We start from the raw sequence: 16,253 nt of genomic DNA on the forward strand, positions 1-16,253 counted from the left end.
AAAAGCTATCATCAACTTAAAACAAACATGTTCTTTCTTTATTGAATATGATAAGCAAGGAGCAGGTCCACCTTTCATTTCTTATCCTGTTTGTCTTTCTTTTTCTTTTCACTTGCTTGCTTACTAGTTTCTCCCTTGCCCTTGCCCTTCAGTTTTTGCCAGAATCCAGCTTTTTTCATTGTCTCATCTACTCTATTTTCAAGGCGTATTGCTTTGTCTATTTCTCTTTCACTTCTTCCCTCAAAGTATTCATCATAAATCAGAAATGCTGGGTCCATGGTATGTAGATGTTCTGCAATGTAGTTGAGCTTGACTTGACTATTTATGTTATAGTCAGCTTGAACTCCGTATCTTGCATCCTGAAGGGTCGTGAACTCATTAAAAGCTTTCATGTTCTCAACTTGCAGTTGAGCCAGCTGGTTGAAATATTCTTGAGACTGTGAAGCTTGTTCTCTTTGCATAACTAAAGATCTTGACTCATAGTCTCTCTGTTGACTCATCATCCTAAACTAAAGCTCCTCTTGTCTTTGTTGAGCGCTCATGTACTGTGAATGGAGTTCTTCCTGCTTCTCTTGAATTCTCATGTACTGTTCTGATAACCTTTCAATTGCTTCTTGCATCCGTCCCATGTTCATGTTATTTTGTGGTTGGAATGGTTGCTCCTCTTCTTGTTCTCCTTGTTGCTCTTTTCCTTCCTGTGGTTCTTCTCTCCTTCTCCTTCTTTGTGGTCTTCAACTTTGCTGTGCCTCTGTAACCTTCATCATTGGTTCAACAGTTATAGGCATCCCTAGATACAGCCATGTTGGGTGTGCATCCTCTAGTGGCACTCTGGCCTTCATGCATAATCTCATAATGGTGCTTGGATAATAGAGCCAGGCTTTAGCAGAATTTTTCTCTGCAACCTTTTGGATGTCATTTTCAATGATCTCGTGGACCTTTATTTCTCCCCCCACCATTATACAGTGTAGCATGACAGCCCTTTGCCTGTTGACTTCCGAGGTGTTCACTGTGCCAAAAATTGATCTCTTTATCAGTTCATACTATCATTTTGCTTCGGGGATGAGATCTCCCTTTTTCAAGTACTTGTGCCTTCCTTGATTGTCTCTCTCCCAGTCGACATTGACTACACAGATATCACTAGAGATTTCATCATAATCTGGGTTTCCATTCACTCTTTGGTGGTACCCTGGCTCATCAAAATGTGCTATCCTAAGTCTTACGACCTTCATGATGGTCTCTGGGCTAAAGTCCACTTCCATTCCCCGTACATAGCTCTTGTAAGTTGGAGCTTCAGTCATATTAAGCCTTGGGGTATTAGCATAAAACTCACTTATGATGTTTGCATTAATTCTGGTGATCGGTGATGTAAGCTCTTCCCATTTTCTCTTTCTGACTTTGGCTTTCATTTCTAGGTACCCATCATCAGGTAGCAGGAGAGAGACTTTTGGATATATCGTTTTGTCATTCATCCACCCAAGTTGCATTTGATGGTACCATGATCTAAACTTCCATCGATCATAGTCATTCTCAGCTCCTTCAACCATGGGTTCCTTTCCTCTTCTTCTTTTGATACTTGAAGAAGATGCCATACTTTCCTTGATTGGTTATCCGAGTGGTTGGTGAAGGCTTTATGAAAAGGGTATAGTTAGTGTGATACACTCTCAGTGAAAGGGTGGTTTGAGGGCAAAGTGTTATGAAACAAGTGAACAAGGGTGCTATGTTGCACAAGGGGCATGGTTTCTATGCTTTGGTTTGTCAGAACACAAAGGTTGAGTATCATGAGTGCAAGAAGTTTGAGATTTCAGTTCACATGCATGGTTCAAGTGAGGCTATTTATAGTAAGCTTTTAATGAAAGTTGGATGGCTAGGATTCCTTGGGCAAGTTTTTGGATCAAGGGTTTGCATGTAAACTTGAATAAAGACAAAAGTTGCCTCTTCATGAAGTATATCTCTTCGGTCTTCGAAGTGCTTCTTCCAAGGAATTGCATATTCACTCTACAAGCCATGTGACTCACTTTTGTCTCCATGCTAGCTTTACCCTTCCTTGTCTTGTCCCTTTCATTAAATGATTCCCTGCTCACCTAACCATAATAACATGACAAAATGGAACGATTACCAACGAGTGGTAGCAAAAGATAATTAATATTTAAAACTAAAACTTTAACTATCATTCCTCAAGCAATTTCAACCATCCGTGATTCTTTTTAGTGTCACCATATATATAGCCTTTGAAAACACCAAACTTAGTGTTTGGTCATATGGTTCAAAGTGTCACACTTTGGTTAAACTATCTTGAGAAAGACTTTATTTGCTATTTCTAATTATGAACTCAAGCTTTTAATCATGGTTGCACTTTCATGTCCTTCAAAACTCAAGAGACTTTGACTCTCATGACTTGTTCTTGCAATCTATAGAACACCAAACTTAATGTTTGGCTATATGTTCCAGGGAACAAATATCAACTGGTGCTATGATCATTATTTATGAAGGGTATCTTAGTGTGCATGTGGGTACACCAAACTTAGAAATTGATCATATGCCTCTCAATGTCATGAATAGTTATCAAAATTGTCCTTACGAGCTTGAATCTATGTTAGAGAAACACTTATTAGTCACACTGAAATATAAAAAAACGAAACATAAATCATGGGTTGCCGCCCATGGAGCGCTTCTTTAGCGTCACTAGTTTGACGGTTTGTCTTTGTCATGGAGGGTTGTAGTGCCTTAGGTCTTCTCCCCTCACAGTGAATTTATCTCCACTTAGTTCCTTGGTTTTCTCTAGATGCTCCAGGGAGAGGGTTTTTCTGATTGTGAACACTTGAGGTAGCTGAGATGGGATGGTTGGAAGATGGGGTGGAATTGGTGGATGGTGGATTGATATCACCTTGTCTCCAGGTGAGAAACCTTCTGTAGGAACCTTTTTGTTTCTCCATCCCCTTGGTGGTCTCTTCACAACTCTTTTCTCTTCATCCAGTAGTGCCTGATAAACCCCATTTGTAGGGTTTATCTTGTGTTGAATTTAGAGGGTTTTATCATCTTTTCCCACATTTATTCAATGAAATAGCATGGTTTTATAACTTCTCCTTTAATTGTGCTTAAGAGTAAAAACATGCTTTTTAGGTCTTACAATAGCTAAATTTAATTCACCTTGATTCTATTAGATGCCTTGATATGTTTGTTAAGTGATTTCAGGTTGAAAAGGCTAGGAATGGATCAAAGGAATGGAGAAGAAAGCATGCAAAATGGAAAAATCATGGAAAAGCAATGATTTAGGATAAGATCAATGACGCGCACGCGCAGCAGACGCGCACGCGTGAAATGATGAGGTCGCATGGCGACGCGTACGCGTGGATGGGAATTTGTCAATCGACGTGCACGTCCGCACGTGACCCACTTAAAGCGAATCCGCTGGGGGCGAATTCTGGGCTTCCCAGGCCCAAATCCAACTCACTTCTGATGCTATTTAACCCAAGGAATGAATAGGAATCAACATACTTTTACACATTAGTTTAGTTTAGTTTAATTTTTGGAGGGAAAGTTAGTTTTAGAGAGAGAAGCTCTCACTTCTCTCTAGAATTAGGAGTAGGTTAGATCTAGATTAGGAATTTTTAGATCTAGGTTAATTTCATGCTTTGATTTACTTTTGCTTTGCAATTTCTTCTTCTTCTACATCTCTTCTCTCTAATTTTGCTTTTAATTCTTGTAATTCTTTCCTTTTATATTGATGCACTTTTGTTCTTATATTTTCCTTTCAATGCAATTTATGATTCATGTTCTTTTATTGTTGAATTGCTTAGTTCATTTACTTTCCTTTATGCCTTCTAAGTGTTTGATGAAATGCTTAGTTGGATTTTAGAGTAGATTTTAGTGCTCTTGGCTTGGGAAGGTAACTTAGAAACTCTTGAGTTACTAATGTCCAAGTGATTGACGATTGGGAGCCATTAACTCTAGATCTCGCTAATTGAATTGGTGGAGAACTAGGACTTATGGACTTGGATTAACATAGCTTATTTGACTTTCCTTTATTAGTTAGAGGATGACTTAATGGGGTTGTTCCTTGCCAATTCTCATGTTGTGGTTAGTGATTAGGATAGAGATCATTGACCACCAAACCTTGCCAAGACCTTTTGTTATTTGAATTTCATTTCCATTTACTTTTCATGTTTCTCATCCAAAAACCCCAAAACATCTCATAACCAATAACAAGACACTTTATTGTAATTCCTAGGGAGAACGACCCGAGGTTCAATACTTCGGTTTATAGATTTTAGGGGTTTGTTTTAGTGACAAACAAATTTTTGTATGAAAGGATTGATGTTGGTTTAGAAACTATATTGCAACGAGCTTTCATTTGAGAATTCTAAACCATCAACAATTCCATTCATCAGTGCCCCATTGACTCTTGTTGTGCCAGGGAGTTTCTTGTTAGCTACTTCTCTCAGCTCTTGTGGTTTCGGTTCTTTCTTGAACCCCATTTTTTGCTTCATCTCTTGAGTTTCTTGTTGAGCTTTCGAGTTGAGCTCCTGATGCTTGCATGGTGGTTCATTGCTGTTTTCATGCAGCGAGATCTCACTACATTCCTCCTTTGATTGCCTGCTCTCTTGTGCACATTCATGCACGGGCTTGAAGGCCCGGAAAGTGAGCTACTCATCATGTACACTCAGTATCAACTCTCCTTGTTCTACATCAATGAGTGATCGACCAGTAGCTAGAAATGGTCTCCCCAGAATAGTTGGATGGAGGTAGCTCTCCTCCATGTCCAGAACAACGAAATATGTGGGGAGGTAGTAGTTTCCCACTTTTACCAACACATTTTCCACTATTTCTTCAGCCTGCTTCTGAGTTTTATCAGCCAATTGTATGATGATATTAGTGGATTTCACCTCATGGACTTGCAACTTCTTCATAAGAGATAGAGGCATTACATTTATGCTAGCAACTAGATCACAAAATCCTCTGTCAATTTTTGTTTCTCCTATGATACAGGGAATATGAAAGCTTCCTGGATCTTTTTTCTTCAGGAGTAAGTCTTTCTGAATGAGAGCACTGCATTCCTTGTTCATCACCACTGTTTGGCCACCTCTCAGGTTACTCTTCCTGGCTAGTAGCTCCTTCATCCACTTGACAAACGTAGGCATCTGTTTGAGGACTTCGAGGTAGGGAATGTTGACACTGAGAGATGCAAACATATCTAGGAATCTTGAATATGATTGGTATGAAAAATTATGATCGTTCATTTCTTGGTAACGGCGCTAAAAACTTAATACGCACATCCATAATCTTAGTTCTTTGACACAACTCTGTACAACTAACCAGCAAGTGCACTGGGTCATCCAAGTAATAAACCTTACGTGAGTAAGGGTCGAACCCACAGAGATTGTCGGCTTGAAGCAAGCTATGCTCACCTTGTAAATCTCAGTCAGGCAGATTCAAATGATTATAGAGTTTTAATAATTAAAAGATAAATAAAACGCAAAATAGGATAGAGGTACTTATGTAATTCATTGGTGAGAATTTCAGATAAGCGTATGGGGATGCTTAGTTCCTTCTGAATCTCTGCTTTCCTACTGCTTTCATCCAATCCTTCATACTCCTTTCTATGGCAAGCTGTATGTAGGGCATCACCATTGTCAATGGCTACTTCCTGTCCTCTCAGTGAAAATTGTCCAAGATGCGCTATCACCGCACAGCTAATCATCTGTCGGTTCTTGATCCTGCTGGAATAGGATTCAGTAATCCTTTTGCGTCTGTCACTACGCCCAGCACTCGCGAGTTTGAAGCTCGTCACAGCCATCCCTTCCCGGATCCTACTCGGAATACCACAGACAAGGTTTAGACTTTCTAGATCTCAAGAATGGCCGCCAATAATTCTAGCCTATACCACGAAGACTCTGATCATAGATCAGGAGGCTAAGAGATACACATTCAGGCTTGTTTCCATGTAAAACGGAAGTGTTTGTCAGGCACGCGTTCATAGGTGAGAATGGTGATGAGCGTCACATAATCATCACATTCATCATGTTCTTGTGTGCAAATGAATATCTTAGAAAAGAAATAGGCTTGTGTTGAATAGAAAAACAATAGTACTTTGCATTAATTCATGAGGAACAGCAGAGCTCCACACCTTAATCTATGGTGTGTAGAAACTCTACCGTTGAAAATACATAAGTGAAAATAGGGTAGACATGGCCGAGTGGCCAGCCTCCCATGGAGGTCTAAGATAGCATAAAACTGATCAAAGATGTCTAATACAATAGAAAAAGGTCCTATATATATCAGACTAGTTACTAGGATTTACAGAAATGAGTAAATGATGCAGAAATCCACTTCTAAGCCCACTTGGTGTGTGCTTGAGCTGCGCATTGAAGCTTTCACGTGTAGAGATCTTCCTTGGAGTTGAACGCCAATTTGTAACTTGTTTCTGGCGTTTAACTCTGCTTTGCAACCTGTTTCTGGCGTTTAACTCCAGAATAGGGCAAAAAGCTGGCGTTGAACGCCAGTTTGCGTCATCTAAACTTGGGCAAAGTATGAACTATTATATATTGCTGGAAAGCCCTGGATGTCTACTTTCCAACGCAATTGAGATCGTGCCATTTGGAAAGCCCTGGATGTCTACTATTATAATAGTTCATACTTTGCTCAAGGATAGACGACGTAAAATGGCGTTCAACGCCAGTTCCATGTTGCAGTCTGGCGTCCAGCGCCAGAAACAAGTTACAAGTTGGAGTTCAACGCCAGAAACAGGTTACAACCTGGCGTTGAACGCCCAAAACAGCCCATGCACGTGAGAAGCTTAAGTCTCAGCCCCAGCACACACCAAGTGGGCCCCAGAAGTGGATTTCTACACCATCTATCATAGTTTACTCATTTTCTGTAAACCTAGGTTACTAGTTTAGTATTTAAACAACTTTTAGAGATTTATTTTATATCTTATGACATTTTAGATCTAAACTTTGTACCTTTTGATGGCATGAGTCTCTAAACTCCATTGTTGGGGGTGAGGAGCTCTGCTATGTCTCGATGAACTAATGCAAGTATTTCTGTTTTCCATTCAAACATGCGTGTTCCTATCTAAGATATCCATTCGCACTTCAATATGAATGTGATGAACGTGACAATCATCATCATTCCTCCACGAACGCGTGCCTGACAACCACTTACGTTCCACTGTAGAATGAATGAATATCTCTTAGATCTCTTAATCGGAATCTTCGTGGTATAAGCTAGATTGATGGCAGCATTCAAGAGAATCCGAAAAAGTCTAAACCTTGTCTGTGGTATTCCGAGTAGGATTCAGGGATTGAATGACTGTGACAAGCTTCAAACTCGCGAGTGCTGGGCGTAGTGACAGACGCAAAAGGATAGTAAATCCTATTCCGGTACGATTGAGAACCTACAGATGATTAGCCGTGCGGTGACAGCGCACCTGGACCCTTTTCACTGGAAGGATGGATGGTAGCCATTGACAACGGTGATCCACCAACACATAGCTTGCCATAGGAGGACATGCGTGCGTGAATCAGAAACAGAGCAAAGCAGAATTTCAGAAGACAAAGCATCTCCAAAACTCCAACATATTCTCCATCATTGCATACAAGTATAATTTGTGTTCTGCCCTTTTATTCCTTGCAATCAAATTTGATAAGTGAATTATTTTATTGTTTTCCTAACTAAGAGTTACAAGATAACCATAGATTGCTTCAAGCCAACAATCTCCGTGGGATCGACCCTTACTCACGTAAGGTATTACTTGGACGACCCAGTGCACTTGCTGGTTAGTTGTGCGAATTTGTGAAGAACTGTGATTTCCAATTTCGTGCACCAAGTTTTTGGCGCCGTTGCCGGGGATTGTTTGAGTTTGGACAACTGACGGTTTATTTTGTTGCTTAGATTAGGAAAAATTTTTCTTTTTGGTTTAGAGTCTTTTATTATTTATACCTCATTAAAACACTTTAAATTTATAGCTCAATTAGCTAGAGCGTGGTGCTTATGTTCTTAGTAATTGGCTATCCTATTTTTAAAATCTTTGTCAAAAATAATTTTTCTTTGAATAAATCTTGTGCCAAACTTTAAGTTTGGTGTTTTCTTGTTGATTTTTCTTTGTTTTTCGAAAATTTTAGTTTGGTTTTCTAAAAATTTTAAGTTTGGTGTTCTTTCTTCATGTTCTTGTGCTCTTGTGAGTCTTCAAAGTGTTCTTGAGTTTTCCTTGTGTCTTGATCTTAAAATTTTTAAGTTTGGTGTTCCTTGGTGTTTTCCTTCCAAAATTTTCGAAAACAAGGAGCATTAGATCTAAAAAATTTTAAATCTTGTGCTATCTTATTGTTTTTCTCTCTCCTCTTTAAATTCAAAAATATATTCTCTCTCTATTTTAAAGCAAATTTTCAAAATTTACCTTTAAAATTCAGATTTTTATTTCAAAATTTAAAACCTTTTTCAAAAATCATCATATTCTTTTCAAAATTTCCTAACCCCACTCTCTCTCCTCATTTTTTTTTTCGAAAATATTCACCCATTTTTATTTATTTTAATTTATTTTATTTTCAAAATAAATAAATAATTAAATAAATAAAAATATTTTTCTTCTATTTTGCATCATCTCCCTTTCTCCATCATGGACCTAAGCGGAAATGAACAGTCCAAGAGGACTCTGGGGTCATATGCTAACCCCTCTACTGCTTCATATGGGAGCAGTATCTGCATTCCCTCCATTGGAGTCAGTAGCTTTGAGTTGAATCCTCAGCTCATTATCATGGTGCAGCAAAGTTGCCAGTATTCCGGTCTTCCACAGGAAGAACCTACAGAGTTTCTGGCACAGTTTTTACAGATTGCTGACACAGTACATGATAAGGAAGTAGATCAGGATGTCTACAGATTATTACTATTTCCATTTGCTGTAAAAGACCAAGCTAAGAGGTGGTTAAATAACCAACCTAAGGCCAGCATAAGGACATGGAAACAGCTGACAGAAAAATTCCTAAATCAATACTTTCCTCCAAAACGGATGACACAGCTAAGGCTGGACATCCAAAGCTTTAAACAAGGAGATAATGAATCTCTTTATGATGCCTGGGAGAGATACAGAGAGATGCTACGAAAATGCCCCTCTGAAATATTTTCAGAGTGGGTTCAGTTAGACATCTTCTACTATGGGCTTGCAGAAAGAGCTCAGATGTCTCTAGATTACTCAGCTGGTGGATCTATCCACATGAGAAAGACAATTGAAGAAGCTTAAGAGCTCATTGATACAGTTGCCAGAAATCAGCATCTGTACCTAAGCAGTGACCCTTCCATGAAAGAAGAGGTTAAAACAGTAACTGCTGAACTCAGTCCTGTAAAACAAGCTACTGAATTCAATCAGCAATTGGACTTTCTAACAAAGCAGTTAGCCGAATTCAAGGATAGACTACAAGAGACAAGGATGGCTAATATAAATATGGAAGAACAATTGAAGCAAACAAAGCAGCAGCTGTCAAAACAAATAACAGAAGAATGCCAAGCAGTTTAATTAAGAAGTGGGAAGACATTAAATACCCCACCTCAAGGCAGCAAGAAGCCAAGAAATGAGCAAACCACCCAAAATCCACCTAAGGATAGTAAGAGCCTAGGGAAAAATAATTCTGGCGCCAAAATGCCAGAAATTGGGTGGAAGGCTGGCGCTGAACGCCCAGACCATGCTCAGGACTGGCGTTCAACGCCAGAAACAAGCAAGGATCTGGCGTTGAATGCCCAAAAGAAGCACAGTTCTGGCGTTCAGACGCCAGGAACAGATGAGGAGCTGGCGTCTAACGTCACTCCAGCTTCTAACTCTGGCACTCAATTGCCAGTGAGGGATCAGACACACACAAGTGCTGATGACAACCCATCTAAAAAGGCTTCTTCAACCACTTCTGTAGGAAATAAACCTACATCAACTAAGGTTGAGGAATATAAAGCCAAGATACCTTATCCTCAAAAACTCCGCCAAGAGGAGCAGGATAAGCAATTTGCTCGCTTTGCAGATTATCTCAGGACTCTTGAAATAAAGATTCCATTTGCAGAGGCACTTGAGCAAATACCTTCTAATGCCAAGTTCATGAAAGAAATCTTGAGTCATAAGAAGGAATAGAGAGAAACTGAAAGAGTTCTCCTCACTGAAGAATGCAGTGCAGTCATTCTGAAAAGCTTTCCTGAAAAGCTTAAAGACCCTGGGAGTTTTCTGATACCATGCACATTAGAAGGTAATTGCACCAAGACAGCTTTATGTGATCTTGGGGCAAGCATCAATCTAATACCTGCATCCACTATCAGAAAGCTTGGTTTAACTGAAGAAGTCAAACCAACCCGGATATGTCTCCAACTTGCTGATGGCTCCATTAAATACCCATCAGGCGTGATTGAAGACATGATTGTCAGAGTTGGGCCATTCGCCTTTCCCACTGACTTTGTAGTGCTAGAAATGGAGGAGCACAAGAGTGCTACTCTCATTCTAGGAAGACCCTTCCTAGCAACTGGACGAACTCTCATTGATGTCCAACAGGAGGAAATAACCCTGAGAGTCAATGAGGATGAGTTTAAGTTGAATGCTGTCAAAGCCATGCAGCATCCAGACACATCAAAAGACTACATAAAAGTTGATCTTATTGACTCTTTGGTAGAAGAGATCAACATGGCTGAGAGTCTTGAATCAGAGTTGGAGGACATCTTTAAAGATGTTCAGCCTAATTTGGAGGATTCAGAGGAAATGAAAGAGCCTCTGAAATTTCCTCTGGAAGAGGAAAACCTCCTAAACCCGAGCTCAAACCATTACCACCATCCCTGAAATATGCATTTCTGGGAGAAGGTGACACTTTTCCAGTGATCATAAGCTCTGCTTTAAATCCACAGGAAGAGGAAGCACTGATTCAAGTGCTAAGGACACACAAGACAGCTCTTGGGTGGTCCATAGGTGACTTTAAGGGCATAAGCCCAGCTAGATGCATGCACAAAATCTTATTGGAGGATAATGCTAAACCAGTGGTTCAACCACAGAGGCGGCTAAATCCAGCCATGAAGGAAGTGGTGCAGAAAGAGGTCACCAAATTACTGGAGGCTGGGATTATTTATCCTATTTCTGATAGCCCCTGGGTGAGCCCTGTTCAAGTTATCCCCAAAAAGGGAGGCATGACAGTGGTTCATAATGAAAAGAATGAACTGGTTCCTACAAGAACAGTTACAGGGTGGCGCATGTGTATTGACTACAGAAGGCTCAATACAGCCACCAGAAAGGATCATTTTCCTTTACCATTCATAGACCAGATGCTAGAAAGACTGGCAGGTCATGATTATTACTGCTTTTTGGATGGCTACTCAGGCTATAATCAGATTGTAGTAGATCCCCAGGATCAAGAGAAAACAGCATTCACATGTCCATCTGGAGTGTTTGCTTATAGAAAGATGCCGTTTGGGCTGTGTAATGCGCCTGCAACCTTCCAGAGATGCATGCTCTCTATTTTCTCTGATATGGTGGAAAAATTTTTGGAAGTCTTCATGGATGACTTCTCAGTATATGGAGACTCATTCAGCTCTTGTCTTGATCACCTGAAACTAGTTCTGAAAAGATGCCAAGAGACCAACCTGGTTTTAAACTGGGAAAAATGTCACTTTATGGTGACTGAAGGGATTGTCCTTGGGCATAAAATTTCAAACAAGGGAATAGAGGTGGATCAAGCAAAAATAGAGGAAATTGAAAAATTACCACCACCTGTCAATGTTAAGGCAATCAGAAGCTTTCTGGGGCATGCAGGATTCTATAGGAGGTTTATAAAGGATTTTTCAAAAAATGCAAAACCTCTGAGCAATCTGCTAGCTGCTGACATGTCATTTGTGTTTGACACAGAGTGTCTGCAGGCGTTTGAAATGCTGAAAGCCAAGCTGGTCACAGCACCAGTTATTTCTGCACCAGATTGGACATTACCATTTGAGCTAATGTGTGATGCTAGTGATCACGCCATTGGTGCAGTATTGGATCAGAGGCATGACAAGCTTCTGCATGTCATTTATTATGCTAGCCGCATTTTAAATGACGCCCAGAAAAATTACACAACCACAGAAAAAGAATTGCTTGCAGTGGTTTATGCCATTGACAAGTTCAGATCATACTTAGTAGGATCAAAAGTGATTGTGTATACTGACCATACTGCTCTTAAATATCTACTCACAAAGCAGGATTCAAAACCCAGGCTCATCAGATGGGTGTTGCTTCTGCAAGAGTTTGATATAAAAATAAGAGACAGAAAAGGGACAGAGAACCAAGTGGCTGATCATCTGTCCCGGATAGAGCCAGTAGAAGGGACATCCCAATCCTCTCTTTAGATCTCTGAGACTTTTCCGGAGGAGCAATTATTTGCCATTCAGGAAACACCATGGTTTGCAGACATTGCAAACTATAAAGCTGCAAGGTTCATACCCAAAGAGTACAACAGGCAACAAAAGAAAAAATTAATCACTGATGCAAAGTACTACTTGTGGGATGAACCCTATCTCTTCAAGAGATGTGCAAATGGAATAATCCGTAGGTGTGTGCCTAGAGAAGAAGCACAGAGGATCCTATGGAATTGCCATGAATCACAATATGGAGGCCATTTCGGAGGTGAGCGAACAGCCATCAAGGTCCTCCAATGTGGCTTATATTGGCCCACACTCTATAGAGATTCCCGAGAGTTTGTACGTAACTGTGACAGTTGCCAAAGAGCTGGTAATCTGCCTCATGGTTACGCCATGCCTCAACAAGGAATCTTGGAGATTGAGTTGTTTGACGTATGGGGAATTGACTTCATAGGACCTTTCCCACCATCATACTCAAAAACTAATATTCTGGTGGCAGTTGACTACGTATCAAAATGGGTAGAGGCCGTTGCCACACCCACCAATGATACTAAAACAGTGCTGAAGTTCCTCCAGAAATATATCTTCAGCAGGTTTGGGGTCCCTAGAGTACTAATCAGTGATGGGGGCACTCACTTCTGCAACAAACAGCTTTACTCTGCCATGGTCCGGTATGGGATTCGCCGCAAGGTGGCAACTCCATATCATCCACAAACTAATGGGCAAGCTGAAGTCTCTAACAGAGAGCTAAAAAGAATCCTAGAACGGACTGTAAATACCCGTAGAAAGGATTGGGCAAGAAGCTTGGATGATGCTCTGTGGGCATACAGAACAGCATTCAAGACTCCTATAGGGACCTCTCCATACCAACTTGTATATGGTAAGGCATGTCACCTACCCGTGGAACTGGAACATAAAGCCTACTGGGCAACCAGATTTCTGAACTTTGATGCCAAATTAGCTGGAGAAAAAAGATTGCTTCAGCTAAATGAGTTAGAGAAATTCAGATTCACTGCTTTCGAAAATGCCAAGCTTTATAAAGAGAAATAAAAAAAGTGGCATGACAGAAAGCTGTCATCTAGAATCTTTGAACCAGGACGGAAGGTTCTGTTGTTTAACTCTAGACTCAGGCTATTCCCCGGGAAACTGAAATCCCAGTGGAGGGGACCATATGTGATTACAAGTGTATCACCATATGGTTATGTGGAACTTCAAGATATTGATTCTGATAAGAAGTTCATTGTTAATGGACAGAGAATCAAGCACTATCTTGAAGGCAATATTGAGCAAGAGTGCTCAAGACTGAAGCTAAATTAAAAGCTCAGCAAGGTCCAACTAAAGACAATAAAGAAGCGCTTGCTGGGAGGCAACCCAGCCATGGGGCATCACTTCCTCTAAGCATTTTGCCCTATTCTTGATTTTATTTGTTTATATAAAGTTCATTGATACTAAGGTAAAGAGTCAATTGTATAAGTTTACAGGGTTACAGAAGGATTCTGCACACAAAACAGAAAAAAAGAGCTCACTGGCAAGAAAATGCCAGTAAAAGTCTGTTTTGGGCGTTCAACGCCCAAAAGAAGCATCCACTGGGCGTTGAACGCCAGTAAGGATAGCCATCTGGGCGTTAAACGCCAGAAAGAAGCATCTTCTGGGCGTTGAACGCCAGAAAGAAGCTCCTTCTGGGCGTTTAACACCAGATTTACAGCGTCCTGGGCGTTCAGAAAAACGCCCAGTGACAAAGGAGTTCCTGGCGTTTAACGCCTGAAAGAAGAAACAGCTGGGCGTTGAACGCCCAGGAGAAGCAGCAGTTGGGCGTTGAACGCCCAAAACATGCAGCGTTTGGGCGTTGAAACGCCAGGATGGTGGGGAGGAGGTAAATTCGTTTTTTCTTCATATTTTTCATCTTAACCTTAATTTTCATGTCTCAATTCATTAATTATTGCATTAACATGTTACAAACCCTGATTTCTAAAATCCCTAATTTCTAAAAACCCTTCTTTAAAAATATTAAATGTATCTTAATCCATAAGCATAAATCCTTTTTTTCAATCCAATTCAACTCTTTTTCAAAATTTTCAAAACAAATCTATCTCTTTTCATTCAAAAATATTTTCAACTAATCAATATCTTTTTCAAATCTCCATATTATCTTTTTCAAAAATCCAATTTTATCTTTTTCAAATATCTTTCATATCTTTTCAATTTTAAATTATATCTTTTCTTATCATACTTATATCTTTTTTAAAATCATATCTTCTATCTTATCTTTCTCCCTATTTTCGAAAACCCCCCCTCCCTTTTAAAAACCCATTCGGCCTCCTTTCTCTCATCCACCATCCTACACTAGCTCTCCTTCTATCCCTCTCCTTTCTTTTCTTTTGCTTGAGGACAAGCAAACCTCTAAGTTTGGTGTGTATATCCGTGATTACTAAACCATACCCACTAAGATCACGGCTCTTAAAGGAAAACAACCCACTCCAAGAGGCAAGAAAGAGAGTGTTCCAAAACCACTTTGGAATCAAGGGAAGTTCTTAACTAAAGAACATTCAGACCATTATTACAAAATAATGGGTCTAAGATCAGTGATCCCGGAAGTTAGATTCAATCTGAAAGAAGACAAATATCCGGAGATCCAGGAGCAAATTCGAATCAGGAACTGGGAGATCTTAGCTAATCCTAAAACGAAAGTGGGAAGGAATATGGTCCAGGAGTTCTATGCTAATATGTGGCAAACATACAAGCAAAGACTATCTGGATCTGCTCTCTATGACTATCGGACCTTGGTCAGAGAAAAGATTGTTCATACCCATCCTGACAAGATCAGGGAGATCTTAAAGCTACCTCAGCTGAAAGATGATCCAGACTCCTTCAATAGGAGAATGATGAGAACAGACAAGGGCCTGGATAAGATTCTAGAGGATATATGTATCCCTGGAGCCAGGTGGACCACCAGCACGAAGGGTGTCCCAAATCAACTCAAAAGAGAAGATCTCAAACCAGTCGCCAGAGGATGGCTGGACTTCATTGGGCATTCTCTGCTGCCCACTAGCAACCGTTCTGAAGTCACTATTAGAAGAGCAGTGATGATCCATTGCGTCATGATGGGAAAAGAAGTGGAAGTTCATCAACTGATTTCAACTGAATTTTACAAAATTGCAAACAAAAATTCCAAAGATGCCAGGTTGGCTTATCCAAGCTTGATTTCTATGCTCTGCAAGGACACTAGAGTAAGGATGGGAATAACTGAGTATATCTCAGTTGAGCGGCCAATCACCAAAGCATCAATGGAAAAACAACAAGCACAGGATGCCCCCATCAAGAAGAGAACACAGGAAATTCTCCCAGAAATCCCTCAATCTGAATACTGGGAGTATCTTGAAACATATATTACCAAAATGCAAGAAGCTATGGAACAAATAAAGAAAGAACAGAAGGAACAAAGTAGCATTCTTTGCTATTTGGTTAAAGAACAGGAGGAGCAAGGGCGTGATTTAAGGGAATTAAAGCGCCAGAAATTATCTCTTGAAGGACCAAGCACCCCGCAGATTAGAGGAACATCCACTTCCCAGAACAAAGGTTGTTAGATTCCAATCTTAGCCTTAACTTTGTGATAACTATTTTTATTTTAGTTTTACCTTAGGAGTCATATAGTAGTAATTAGTATCTATATTTTTTATTTTATCTCCAATTAAGCTATAATTTAATTTTATCATCATCATTAAACATGAATAAAATAGAAAAATTTCTTTAGAATAAGAGGCAACATTTTTCAAGTTTTTAATAAGAAAAATTCTAATTATTTGCATGTGGTGGCAATGCTTTCTGTCTTCTGAATGAATGCTTGAACAGAGCATATGTCTTTTGAATTTGATGTTTAAGACTGTTAAATATGTTGGCTCTTGAAAGAATGA

The sequence above is a fragment of the Arachis hypogaea genome, chromosome 15 (genome assembly GCF_003086295.3).
Source record: "Arachis hypogaea cultivar Tifrunner chromosome 15, arahy.Tifrunner.gnm2.J5K5, whole genome shotgun sequence".
Classification (NCBI taxonomy): domain Eukaryota; kingdom Viridiplantae; phylum Streptophyta; class Magnoliopsida; order Fabales; family Fabaceae; genus Arachis; species Arachis hypogaea.